The sequence below is a fragment of the Silene latifolia genome, chromosome 5 (genome assembly GCF_048544455.1).
Source record: "Silene latifolia isolate original U9 population chromosome 5, ASM4854445v1, whole genome shotgun sequence".
Lineage (NCBI taxonomy): Eukaryota > Viridiplantae > Streptophyta > Magnoliopsida > Caryophyllales > Caryophyllaceae > Silene > Silene latifolia.
Window position 1 is genome coordinate 7499150 of NC_133530.1, and position 13394 is coordinate 7512543.

Consider the following 13394-nt stretch of genomic DNA (forward strand, 5'->3'; position numbering starts at 1 on the left):
CAATTAATAATGGAGGGAGAACCCCTTTAACTTATATATAAAGTGGTAAATTTTTTCTCTTTTGTCCAAGTAAAATTCTCGCATGTGGGTAGACATTGTCATTTTAGGTATGATGAATGATGATTGGGTAGACATTGCCACAACAGCTAAAAGACTGAAGGAAGTTCTTGCTCTTGCTCGTATTATTAATGGGCTTTAACATTAATAATTTTTGAGCCTAACTTTATTATTAAAACTCAATTTTAGCCAAGTCGATTTAAAACATTAAACAGTTTTTGCTAATTTAAATTTAGGCCTATTTTTTTCGGCTGAAATGAGTTAAACTGAACTGAATTGAATCGAAATTAGGAATTAATTTGTGAAGAGATGAGCTGAACTGAACTGAGCTTAATAAAGCTAAACTGAACTACAATGAATTGAAATTAAGTGCAAAAGAACAGGTCTTATTCACTTTAAATTTTGAACTAATGTAATGAAATTGGCCTAATTTTTGTCTTATTATTAATGGTTTTTTTTTTTTTTTTTGGTGCACAAGAGGGGCAGAGCCCCGATACAAGAACGAGATTAACTAGTAACTAGACGAGGTATAGCTACTCCTAAAATGTCTTCACGAAGAACCGAACGGAGGCCGTCCGGAGGATGATCGTAGTAGTTAACATTGGTGCTAGCCGTTACTCCCTCGTTAGCGAGCCAATCAGCTGCCCTATTAGCTTCTCGGAATACATGATCCACTTTAACCACCCAACCTTCTAGCTTGATAAGATTGATGCATTGTTGAACAATGGGACGTAAGCTATTACTCAAGAGCTGTTCTTCATGAATGAAACTAACACAGGTCTTGTTGTCCATATGAACCGAAAGTTTGCGAATTCCCAAGGCGCGAGCTCTTTCCAAACCCACCACTAGGGCGCGCATTTCCGCCCTCATGGAGGTACAAAATCCACCTGAAAAGTTGTACGCACTTAGAAAATCACCCGTCTCATCGCGTAAAATACCCCCGCAGCCGGCAGGACCAGGGTTTCCCTTTGATGCACCATCCGTATTCAACAAAACCCATCCGTGAGGAGGCGTACTCCAGCGAATAAATCGTTCCTCGTGCACAGTACCCGGTAAAGGTATAAAAATGGAGAATGGGTCGAAAGCTTTTCGTGTAATCTCGAATTGTTGTCTTAAGAATCGAATTGGTTCCAATGGGTTATCATCAGACCTTCCGAAAGCCACATTATTTCTCCACCGCCATATCCACCAACAATTTATCGCAAATTTCATAGACCAATCATGAGAGGCTAAGGGGATGCTGTTACTAGCATTTTTGGAAATCCAAGTTTTAAAAGGTAGGGTAAAGAAGGAAGGGGAAACGGCACACTCACCCAATTGGTCCCAAAGTTCTCTGGAATAAGGACAGTGGCGAAGGAGATGATCGGTCGACTCGTCTTCTTCGAAGCATCGCGGGCAAATGGGGTCATCATGAATTCCTCTACGAACCCGGTTATTATTGGTCATGAGACGACCGTGTGCAGCTAGCCAAATAAACATACGGAGTCTTTGTTGGACCGGTAGTTTCCATATGACATGCCACGCTATAGGCTCCGTCTCTGGACTCATGTCGGCAGTTTTGATGAGAGTTAAGGCAGATTTGATTGAAAATTTTCCGTTAGATGAGGCGTTCAAAGAGAGCGAGTCCTCAAATACGGATTCGGCGATAGGTAATCGCTGCAATCTTGAGAAGGTCAATACGGGATAAATAATTAGAGAAATTTTCCCAAATCCAACCATAATTGTCGCTCCACATATCTGCCACGGTTGCTCCAAGAATAGACTCGGGTATAGGAGCTATTACACGGTCAGACAAACATCCCGCATCAACCCAAGAATGGTCCCAGAATAATGTTTTCCTTCCATTCCCGACTGCTACCGTGCTCCCATTATTTATGATCTTTGCTTGTGATGTGATACCAGCCCACACATTAGACATATTTGGCTTGGGTTGAAACATATCGACATCGCACCTCCCATTACAATATTTTGCGCGAATGACCCTAGCCCATAAAGCTCGAGGTTCGATAAGTACCCTCCAACCTAATTTAGTAAGAAAAGCCGCATTTGATTGTCGAGATGACCGAATACCAAGCCCGCCCAAAGACTTAGGCCTCTCTTTGTATCCCATGATAGTAGATGGATCTTTCTATGCTCTTCGTTCCCTCCCCATAGAAACCTTCTTGTTTTTCGATCAAGAGAATCACAAATCGACCGCGGAAGTTTAGATTTGTTTGCATATTGTAGTTAGCAAGGGTAGACAAGGTTGATTGGACAAGAGTGTTGCGACCCGCCAACGATAGGTATTTAAATCCGCCACCTGCGAGTCTTTTATTGAACTTCTCTTCCCGGTTGCGAAGGTGGCTTTGGTTACCCGCCGTTTATGGTTGGCATCCCCAAATAAGTGCCTAGGTCGGTTGTGTCTTGAATCGAGGATGCTCTTAACCGCATCCATGTCGACATGTCTGTATTTGAGGAGAAAAAAATTTTTGATTTTGCGACACTTACTCTTTCTCCCGATGCTTGACAAAAATTGTCCAACACATATTTAATAACTCTTGCTTGATCAGCTCTTGCTTCCGCAAAAAGCACCATATCGTCTGCGAAGAAAAGGTTAGAAATACGAGGCCCATTCTTGCAAATTGGTAATGGTTTCCAATCATTGCCTCGCACTTGAACGTCGATAGCCTGTTGTAACTTCTCAAGGCACATGACAAATAAATAAGAGGAAAGCGGGTCACCTTGACGGACTCCTCTTGTAGGCTTGAACTTCTCAGTAGGCTCCCCATTCCATAAAATTTGCATAGACGGAGATGTAACACATTCCATCACCGTGTCTATCATTAAACCCGGGAATTGCATATCCTTCATTGTGTCTTCAATAAAACTCCAGTTGAGACGATCATACGCTTTTTCCAAATCAATTTTGATTGCCATATACCCGGTTTTACCTTTCTTTTTTCGCATTGTATGTATAGCTTCTTGAAAATTCACTATATTATCCGAAATTTGTCGTCCCGGTACGAAGCCACTTTGATTTTCGGATATAAGCCATGGAAGGACTTTTTTAATCCGATTAGCAATCGTCTTGCTAATGATTTTGTATGCTACATTACATAGACTGATGGGGCGAAATTGTGAGATATGTTCGGGACCGGTTACCTTCGGAATTAGTACGATGTGGGTATCATTTAATCCTTCCGGGAAACCCTTTCCCTCCAATGCCTTCAAGACCATTTCATATACATCATGCTGAACTATGGACCATTGTTTTTGATAAAAGAGAGCTTGAAAACCGTCGGGTCCAGGTGCTTTGAGGGAGCCCATATTAAAAATGACATTATCTATTTCGGCCGGTGTGTAATATTTATTTAGCCATTCCCAATGTTCCTGACTAAATTCTTGAAATAGGTCGTAAGGGATATCGGACTCTTCTGTATTAGTTGTATCATCTGTGTATAACTTCTGATAATAGTCAACTACTAGCTGCTTGATATCAGACCGGTTATCGACCCACACCCCTTCATCATTCTTCAAAGAATTTATACGGTTTCTCCACCTACGGATTAAGGTGCTTACCTGAAAATACGAAGTATTTCGGTCACCGTCCCGAATGAAGTCCACCCTAGATTTTTGATACCAAAGTAGTTCTTCACGTTCAAGGATATCCTCAAGTTCCTTCCTTAATTTCGCTTCTAATTTTATCAGATGAGATTGTCGACGAATCGCTAATTTTCTTTGGCAGCCTCCAATGCGAGCTATCAGTTCACGTTTTTTGCGAAATATGTTGCCAAAAACATCTTCGTTCCACTGCTGCAACTTGTTTGACAAATCATTTAATTGGGTAACCAAATTACTGTTATTCGTCCAACTTGAAACGATAAAGTCGGAGAAATTTTCATGTGTCATCCAAGCCGCTTGGAAACGAAAAGGGCGTTGAACCGAGTTGAGAGGAGTGAACCCATTGGGTGAAATAAGCAAGGGGCAATGGTCCGATTGAAACGCGGGGAGATGTCGAACACTAGCATCGCTAAACATCACACTCCATTCACTATTGCATAAGGCTCTGTCCAGCCGAGCACTTTGACGCGTTTCCTCTGATTTCCCTCGAGCCCATGTGTGTGCAGGCCCTGAAAACTCAACCTCGATAAGTTGACAGTTTTCTATCCAATTATTAAAAAAATCACATCTCCGAGCCATATTAGAATCACCCCCATGGCGCTCAGCTAAAGACCGTGTCTCGTTATAGTCTCCAGCTAAAAGCCAAGGGCGATTGTTTGTATACGCAAAACGTTCCAACTCAGCCCATAGTTCAGTTCGGTTATTTGGATTTGGGCTGGCGTAAACTGCCGAAAAAAGCCAAGGAATTTCTCCATTACGTGACACTTCGATCGTTATATACTGAGGATGCTCTTTGACGGGAGTAACTGTCACGAATTCTGATCTCCAATATAGCCAAATGCCTCCACTAAAACCGTTAGCATCCACTCTAGAGTGGCCACTATATCCTATGATTTTCTGAACTTTGTTCGCGTGTTCTCCATTCATATGAGTTTCCACTAGGGCGAGAATCGCGGGTTTGTAAGTTCTGACAACCTCTTTGAGAGCATTGAGCTTATTCTTATTACCGGTCCCTTGTATATTCCACACCATACAGGTAATGGGGGACAAATTGGGTGTTAATGCGGGTATTCTATCCGACATATGGAACGGGGCATAGTGTATATGTGTTAGATACGATCGACTTACCATCGACAGAATTTGATTAATGTTCCATGGTATCGACATCTCCATTTGAAGTGTCGATGGATTCTCCTGGATTGAGCTGAAGCTGATGTCCATCACTGGACTCTCCCTTATCATCACCCCCATATAAGGTGCGAGTGTCTCCTTCCACATCGATTTTCTGATAGTTTGTGTCGGGGGAATCATTTCGAACTGTGGGTGTTGGGGTAGATGACTGATTTGTGGTAGTTTGAGGTACAAGTATGGAATGTGAGGGTCCATGATTTTCGAATGTTGCGGGAACAGGGTAGGTATTTTTTTGAAACAACTGAACAGGGGAGGTAATTTGGGTATGAGTAAGGATATCTTCTGGGTTGGATTTTGGCGGGTTTGTGGTATTTTGTAGGATATTAGAATTATAATTTTGCCCAATATTAGATTTATTTTTGGTTTGATTATTTTTGGACAGACTTTTAGAAATTGCGGAGGATTTTGAGGCTCTAATTATGGGACGGGATTGAGAAAGCATTTTGTTAGCTTGTTTATTGAACGAAGGAATTTCTTGATTGATCACCGAATTACTTTTTGTAATCTTTTTGGAATTGAATTGTATATTTTCAGTGATCCCATTAGTAAATTGCACTCCCTGATTACTTTCAGAATTGTTTAAAATTTCATAACGGGACCCCTGTTGCACTTGATTAGTGGAGTAATTGAATACCTTTTTTGTCATGGTTGGACCAGCTCCTGGGGTCGTCTTTCCCTGGTTGTCCGCTACTTTTCTTCTTGGTGGTTTGGTAACCATCATCCAGGTTCCAAAAGCGTCCTTCTCCTCGGGCCTGAGACCCGCTTCGAAGGAATTGTTAGGTACCGGCTCACTCACCATAGCTTGTTGTGCATCCTCCTGTTGAATCTTCTCTGCTGCATTGCTTATTTCATTCGTGTGACATGATTCCGCAATGTGGCCTAATTTGCCACAATTGAAACATATCATCTTTAATCCTTCATATTGAATGCAATAAATTTTACCGTTTAGCCTGAATTTGGATAATAAAGGTTTTGATATATCGACCTCAACACTCATTCTCGTGAACTGTCCCCTTTCAGCTAAGGCAGTGTTCTTATCTATTCGAATGACTTCACCAATTTTCGAACCCACCTTTTTGAGAAATGCTTCATTAAAGTATTCAACAGGCAAGTTCGGAATGCGTACCCAAGCCGTTAGGAACTTAATTTTGTCCTCTGTTGGCACAAAATTTGGTCGCCATTTTCGAATTGTCAGGTAATGGTCGTCTATCATCCATGGCCCTTGGGTGATTACATGTTCATAATCTTCTTTCGATGTAAAACGGGCTATGTAGTATGAACTGGTCAAATCAGTAAGGGTTAACTTCCCTTTGATTGACCATTTCGCTTGCAACTTTCTCATGAGCGATAGGTAGCCTATGTTCTTATCAAACATTTTTATTATTAAGGAGCGTCTCCATGGCTTTCGTAAATGAGCTTTTTCTTCCTTTGTGAGTGTGATACGTGGACACACATTGTCATCCTCATCAGGTTCCATCTCATTGTCATCATCAGATTCGAGATCGATATCGTCCAGGGAGGTATCGTTCAAAGGATTTGTGTACGAATCGAACCCTTGAACTGTTTCCTTGTATGAGAGGATTGGCCCTCTATGATTCGCCTGGGAATGGGTTGAAGGTTTATTCATGATAGGCTGAGAGTTTCCCAGATTCAACATTTGCGGCTGCTCGCAAATGAATTCGCTTAGATGTACAGTCTTTCGTTTTGAGTTTTTTGTGTTTGATGGAGGATCTGGGGGAGTGAGTTGAATGGGTGTGTTCTCTGGTGGGAGGCCGGTAGCAGTGGCCTCCATGGAGCAGGTGATTACTGAGCTTTTTTGAACTTTTTCTCTCCCTGAGGTTTTAACATTTGTAAGACTCCGTTTTCTCATTTGTGAGTAACACTTTTCGTAACAAGCTTATGACCTATTACAAACTGCAAGTAGAAGAGCAAGTGGGAGAGGAGTTGTGAGAGAAAACAAACTTGTGCCAGTCACAAACAACGCCTTTCTGTTCTAAGAATATGACTTGAAATGACAACAATAGAGGCTAGTTGTAGTAGTAGTAGATGACGACGACTAGTAGTAGTTGTATACTTTTACCAATGAACTAATGAAGAAGAAACTGATTTAAAAATATCAGAAATAAGTGTGAATATGGACCCATATACTTTTATGTGTTGGATGATGTACAAGGGATGAAGGTTTGCTGAATTGCTGGCCTAGTTTTTGCTAGATGAGTGGGATTGTTTTGGAATTAACGACTAACGAGTGTGTGCTATTTTCCATCCCCTTATTGGTAAAAACTAATAAGTGAGCTCTCAAATGGGCATGGCATGGTAGGTTTAAGTTTTTCATGTCTCCATCTCATGTACGAAGAAATGTCACTATTATGTTTGTGTGTCCCTTTATAGGCCCCTTGTTGGGATAACAGAGGGAATGAATTTGTAATTGTGATGATTTCATTGAATATTATATCGCAATATATAGTACAAAGCATAGCATAATACTAGGGGAATCATATCACAAATGATATGATATTCAATTTGTTACTAAAACAACCAAATAATATATTGTTAAAATAAGGCCTAATATATCAAGGCCTAATATCTCGCCTAATACCCCCCTCAAATTGGAACATGGAGATCAAGAATGCCCAGTTTGTGGAGAAGATAGTGAAACTGACGAGCTCCCAAAGCCTTAGTAAAGATGTCGGCCACCTGCTCATTTGTGGAAACATGAGACGTCGTAACGAGACCCTCCGTGATGGCATCGCGAACGAAATGACAGTCGATTTCGATGCCTTATCCCTGATCCTGTCACAACCAGATCAAGGTCCATGGCTAGGACATGAAGTCTGGATAGCCCATATTCAGCTAGTTAGAAAAACCAAGCTCAATCATGACTAGGTCCAGATCAGTTATTCAGGATTTTCTAGGAGGTTCAGTCCCATGTCCAAGCTCAGCCTAAGTCCAGTGTCCTATGTCCAGTTGTACATACTCTATACTCAGGCCAATCTCCAAAGGGTCCTAATCTTTTTAATTATTAGTTAATCCTAATGCAATGATCATCAGTTCAGAAGATCAACAGCATAAGGCAACATTCCATTAATCAATTGACCAAGACTACAGCCAGCACATTGGTTTTGTTTAGACTCAAAACCAGGTGATATGTTAGGAATTCATCATCTGATAGTCAACAAACAAAAACTCCAAACAACCCAAAGCTTTTAATTGCTCACAAGCCAACAAAGGACTGATTTCTGCTTTATTGCTTTATTGTTCCCTGTTGTCTTATTCTACCTTTAAGAGTTTGTAATCTTTTGTATGTTGGTTGTGATTCAATCTCAGCCATAGGATCCTCATAGTGAACATTGTAAAACCTCAGAACCCTGGCCTATATAAGGTAGGACAATATCAATGAGAAGGCATACCACTACAAGTAAAAACTATTTGGGCGACTACAAAGGGCGACTGAAAACCACCACAAACCTGTCCAAGAACGGACTAAAGATCCTGTTCATAAGATCCATGAACACCGCCGGTGCATTAGTCTACCCGAAAGGCATCACCACATACTCATAGTGACCATATCGCGACCGAAAATTTGTCTTAGTAATATCTTCATCCGCAAACCGCAACTGGTGATAACCCGACCTCAGATCAATCTTTAAAAATACCCCGACTCCACTCAACTAGGCAAAAAGATCATCAATCCTTGGCAAATGATATATGTTCTTCATCGTAACATGGTTTAACTCTCTGTAGTCGATGCATAACCTCGTACTACGGTCCTTGTTTTTCACGAATAGAACTGGCGCACCCCAAGGCGATACACTAGGTCGAATATATCCCTTATCCAACAACTCATTCAGCTGCTTCTTTATTTAACTCTTCCAATGGTCCCATACGGTATGAAGCCTTAGATATAGGTCCCGTCCTGGTTTAAACTCAACACTGAAATCAATGTCCCTCTTAGGAAGTAACCCTGGTATCTCTTCTGGAAAGACATCATCGAACTCACTTATCACCGGTATCTTTGCTGCTGACGGCTCCTCCACCCGAGTATCTCTCACATGGTAAAGGATCATAGGACACCCCTTCCTCAAACGTGACTTTAAAGTCATAGCTGCAATCATCTTCACCTTGGGTTTTACGACAAATCCCCGATATGACTCTTTAACTCCCTTAGGACACCTTCTTCCGACGACAGTCTATCTTGGGCCTCTTGGCCTCATACTTACCCAACCAATCCATCCCGACTATGACTTTAACCATAAGAAACTCAAGTAAATTAACTGGTAAGTCTACTTCCCCAACCACCATAGACACCCCTTTGTACAACTTATGACATGACACGGACTCCCCCGACGGTATAAACACATTATCTTTTACCAACTCATATTCTCCCAAACCCATGGTTAAGACATGAACCCTAGACATAAAAGAATGGGTTGCCCCTGAATCAAACAAAACGAAAGTCGGTTTATGATTAACAAGAAAAGTACTGGTGACAACATGCGCATCATCTTTAGCTGCTTATTTACCCATGATAAAGAGCCTGCCACTGTTCTTTTGACCTCCCCCTTGGACCGTAGTCGCTGATGTAGTAGACTTAGCTACCGAATTCTGAGTCACATTGTTATTCGGGCGCTGATAGTGTAATACCCGCCCTGTTAGGGACCCGTTGACTAGCTGTTGACTGACCTTGGACACATGTTAGACCCTTAGAACCTTACACACAAGCGACCTTGTATCATAGTAACCGTTGGGAGGTGGGAACTCGATCTAGTATAGACTACTCGATCAAGCAGTCTAGTGACTCGATCGAGTAGAGGCTACTCGATCGAGTAAGTCCCATACTCGATCGAGTACGGCGATTTCAGCGTAAGTATATATGTCGTGAGTCGTAAACCCAAATCAGTTTTCTTTTTCATTTCTACCTAAACCTAATCGACGATACACCTTCTCCCTCACCAACCTTCAATTATCACTTTTATTACTTTTAATATCACTTTTATTACTTTTAATATCACTTTTATTTTAAACTTCGATTAGTTTTTCAATAAATTTATTTACATACCGTCTCTCAGAAGAGCTGCTTACATTTTAATATTTGGGAAGTGTACAAACTATCTAAACACGTCTTTTGATTATTTTCAAAAAGTACAATTTGATTTTCAAAAACATCGAAAAGCTAACAATTGAAGCACGCCATATTACATTGCCAAAAAAAACTTAGATTGGGAATAATGTAGTTGTTTTACAAGACATAACTTAATATTTATCACTCCTCGGTCTCCATTCTCGTTTTATTTAAAAGTGTAGCAATGTAGGCAATTTAATAACTAAAAAATTGATTAAAAAAAAAGACAAAGATGATTTGTTAATTTGTCTTTAAATTTAAAGAAAAAGAATAAATAAAGATAAAAAATACCTACAATAGCAGGTTGAAAGTTTGAAAATGACAATAATTAAGTATAGTAATACATGTTCTTGAGTGGCACTAGCAAAATAAAATAATTTACAATGGCAAAATTAAAAAAAAAAACGAAAATTTATAATGGCAATGAATGCTTTTATATATCTCTACAAGGTTAAGATATAAGATATTCTAAATTTCTAAATTTTTTACTCTCAAAATAAATATTTAGTTAAAGTACTAATAGGGTTAAGTCGTATCCCTATGCAAAGATAATCCTAAACATATACTAACTAATGCAGATTGTAGAGTCAGAGGTCGTACCACAAAGAAACGTAAATAAACTGCTTGTAAATAAGACGAGATCAATTCCATAAAACGAGTTTAGGAATTTCACTTACAATGAATACCAGTTAGGGATTATAGGGTCGATTAACTAACATAGACTAACTACCTACGTTTATATATTCGGTCGATACAATATATCATTTAGATCTGCACTTAGCATACTATCGCTATAACTAAGTCGGTCTACCTAATTATTGTAAGCCTCTCTTTAGTGTTAATCCGGTCGGCAATAATACTAGTTCGCGATACTAACTAATTAATCATGACAAGTGATTAATCAATCAGAATAATAAACAATAATTAAGCAATAGTGAATCTAAGCAATTAACAAATTATTACGCTAATCAATATTCATCGATCTACTTCACATTAGATGAAGAATTAGCTACGCATAACAATAGAATGATGGAACATAATTAAAGAATACATAACTAATTTAGATCCCGCGCAATATACAGTTTTTATTTTTGTGTTAGTTAATCATGCTAAATTAACACCTCATTAATTTTTCATGTTTCACGTCATTATATTTTGATATGAGGAAAAAAAAATAAACTTTAAAATTATTCAAGAATACTAAGTAAAACTGAACTGTACAATAATAGTGGTATCTCATTCATTGTTCATTTTTCTCGTTATTGTATTCTGTTTCGAGGAAAAAAACTGAAAAATAATCCAAGAGAATTGAGTAATGTGGAGAAATGCATTTTTTTTTTAAAAGTATTTTTTATACCATAAAGTTAATGATTTCAATTTATAAATTCTCTCATTTTTTTTTTGTCATGAAAGTAACCAAAACGTTTTATAGTTTTATGTATACATAGTATGAATCAAGTCATTCTCAAATAATAGCATCAATAAAAGAGTCCGGTCATTCTCAAATAATCTTATCTATATTAATGCACAAGACAATGCTCAACACAGGATGCGCCACGTCATTTACCCAATTTTTCTTTTTCTTTTTCTTTTTGGGAAATTCAGGTAATGGTAGGTCCCGTTTACGTGGGAAGAGTTTATTTCTTTAAATCGTCTCTCACAAACATGCGACAAATTATGTCATAGAAAATATTTTATGAAATAAATAGATAATCAGCAGAAGTAAAAGTAATTGCATATAAACGGAATGAATTAAAAATCGAAATAAATGAAAATAATTACATATAATCGGACTGAATTACATAGTTAATGAAATAAATAGATAATCGGCAGAAGTAAAAGAAATTGCATATAAACGGAATGAATTAGAAATCGGAATAAATAAATGTAATTACATATAATCGGACTGAATTACATAGTTACTACTAAAATTACATAATTACGTGAATAAATTACATTTACTTACGGGATTGAATAATAAATAATGTGAATATTTTACAGAAATTAATGAAATAATTCGTCTTCGCCTTTATGCTTGACGAATATAGGTGTTCATACCGCCAAGAAACTTGGTGATTACGGAAAATACGTAACAATCAATGTCAAATCCCCGAGAATCACTATCATGAAAATTTTCAATTTTTAGAATAATTTGCCTATGTTAGTTGATTATTAAATTATATTTCTTTTTTCGGGATGTAAATTTTTTTATGTATGCAAATTTTATTTACAATAGTATATTACGTTATTTCCTCTTAAACCATTGCATGTGAACACGTATTTGAAACAAGTGTAAACATTAATTATGTAGATCGCTGATTTAGACCAACTAGATAATTACAATAAAAATGCAAAAAAAAAAAAAAAAATTACAACCAAAAACATTAATACCGGCCAAATACATACCCGTGCAATTTTGCACGGGTTTAAAACTAGTAGCATCAAATAAAAGTTTCCTCAAAAAAAAAAAATAGCATCAATAAAAGAGTTAATAGTTTATAGCTTGCCTTTATTTATATTTTAATTAAAATATTATAGTTTACTCCGTAGTGTTTAGTGAAAATTATATAATTTGATGAAAAAATTAATTTTAATAAAAAGAATTATATAATGAAATACTCCGTACACTATATTTATTAATTTCCTTATTTAGTGAATACAATTAAATTATCAAAAGCTTCCTTATTTAAAAACATGTTTTAAAAATTTTGTGAGTTTACCTATTTTTTTTTTTTTTTTGTAGATAGAGGATTAATGAACAGTAAGAAATAATGAAAGGAAATTGATTAGCAATAATAAAAAGATTCAAGATCCTTCTTCAAAAAAAAAATAAAAGATTCAAGATCCAATTGCAAAGTAAGAAAGATAAGAAACTACTTAGGTTTCTAAAGTTTCGGAATATAAACGTAATTAAAAGCGTAATTATCCTAATACGACGTTTAAAACGCAATTTATTAACCCGCAAGCCAGGTTTAAGTACTAATAAGAGAACTCCCTCGGTCGAGTTACACCAACATAAGCTACTCTTGCTTCATTCTTCAGCTCCTTTCTTCTCCCAATCATCCTTGCACCCTTGACAATATGCAATTCACTCCATTAAGTTCCCAATATAGCTTAAAACCTGCAAAATGGAAAAATAAGGCGGAAAAAGCGGTTTTTCACAAAATAAATTACATTTAACACAAATAAGCCCAAGTAACGATACAACATGCTACGTTTAGGGGGTATAAATAACATATAAAAGTTAAAACTAAAAAATGATTTAACTCAAATTTTTTTTTCCTTGGTAGACGACACTATCTTAATTTGCTCTCAAGCTTCGAATGTCAGTTTGTCATAAGATATGTAAGATTTCCTCGCTTCATAATCTATCTTCCGCCCCTACTACATCTGTGCGTTATTGATACCCTTTCTATCATCATGT

General features: G+C 37.7%; 1 long non-coding RNA gene across 1 annotated transcript in view; it reads right to left on the reverse strand.

Moving 5' to 3' along the window:
* The window catches only part of LOC141656591 (uncharacterized), a 67334-nt gene that overhangs the window by 15459 nt on the left and 38481 nt on the right, over window positions 1-13394 (reverse strand). The gene's annotated exons all lie outside the window — the stretch shown is intronic.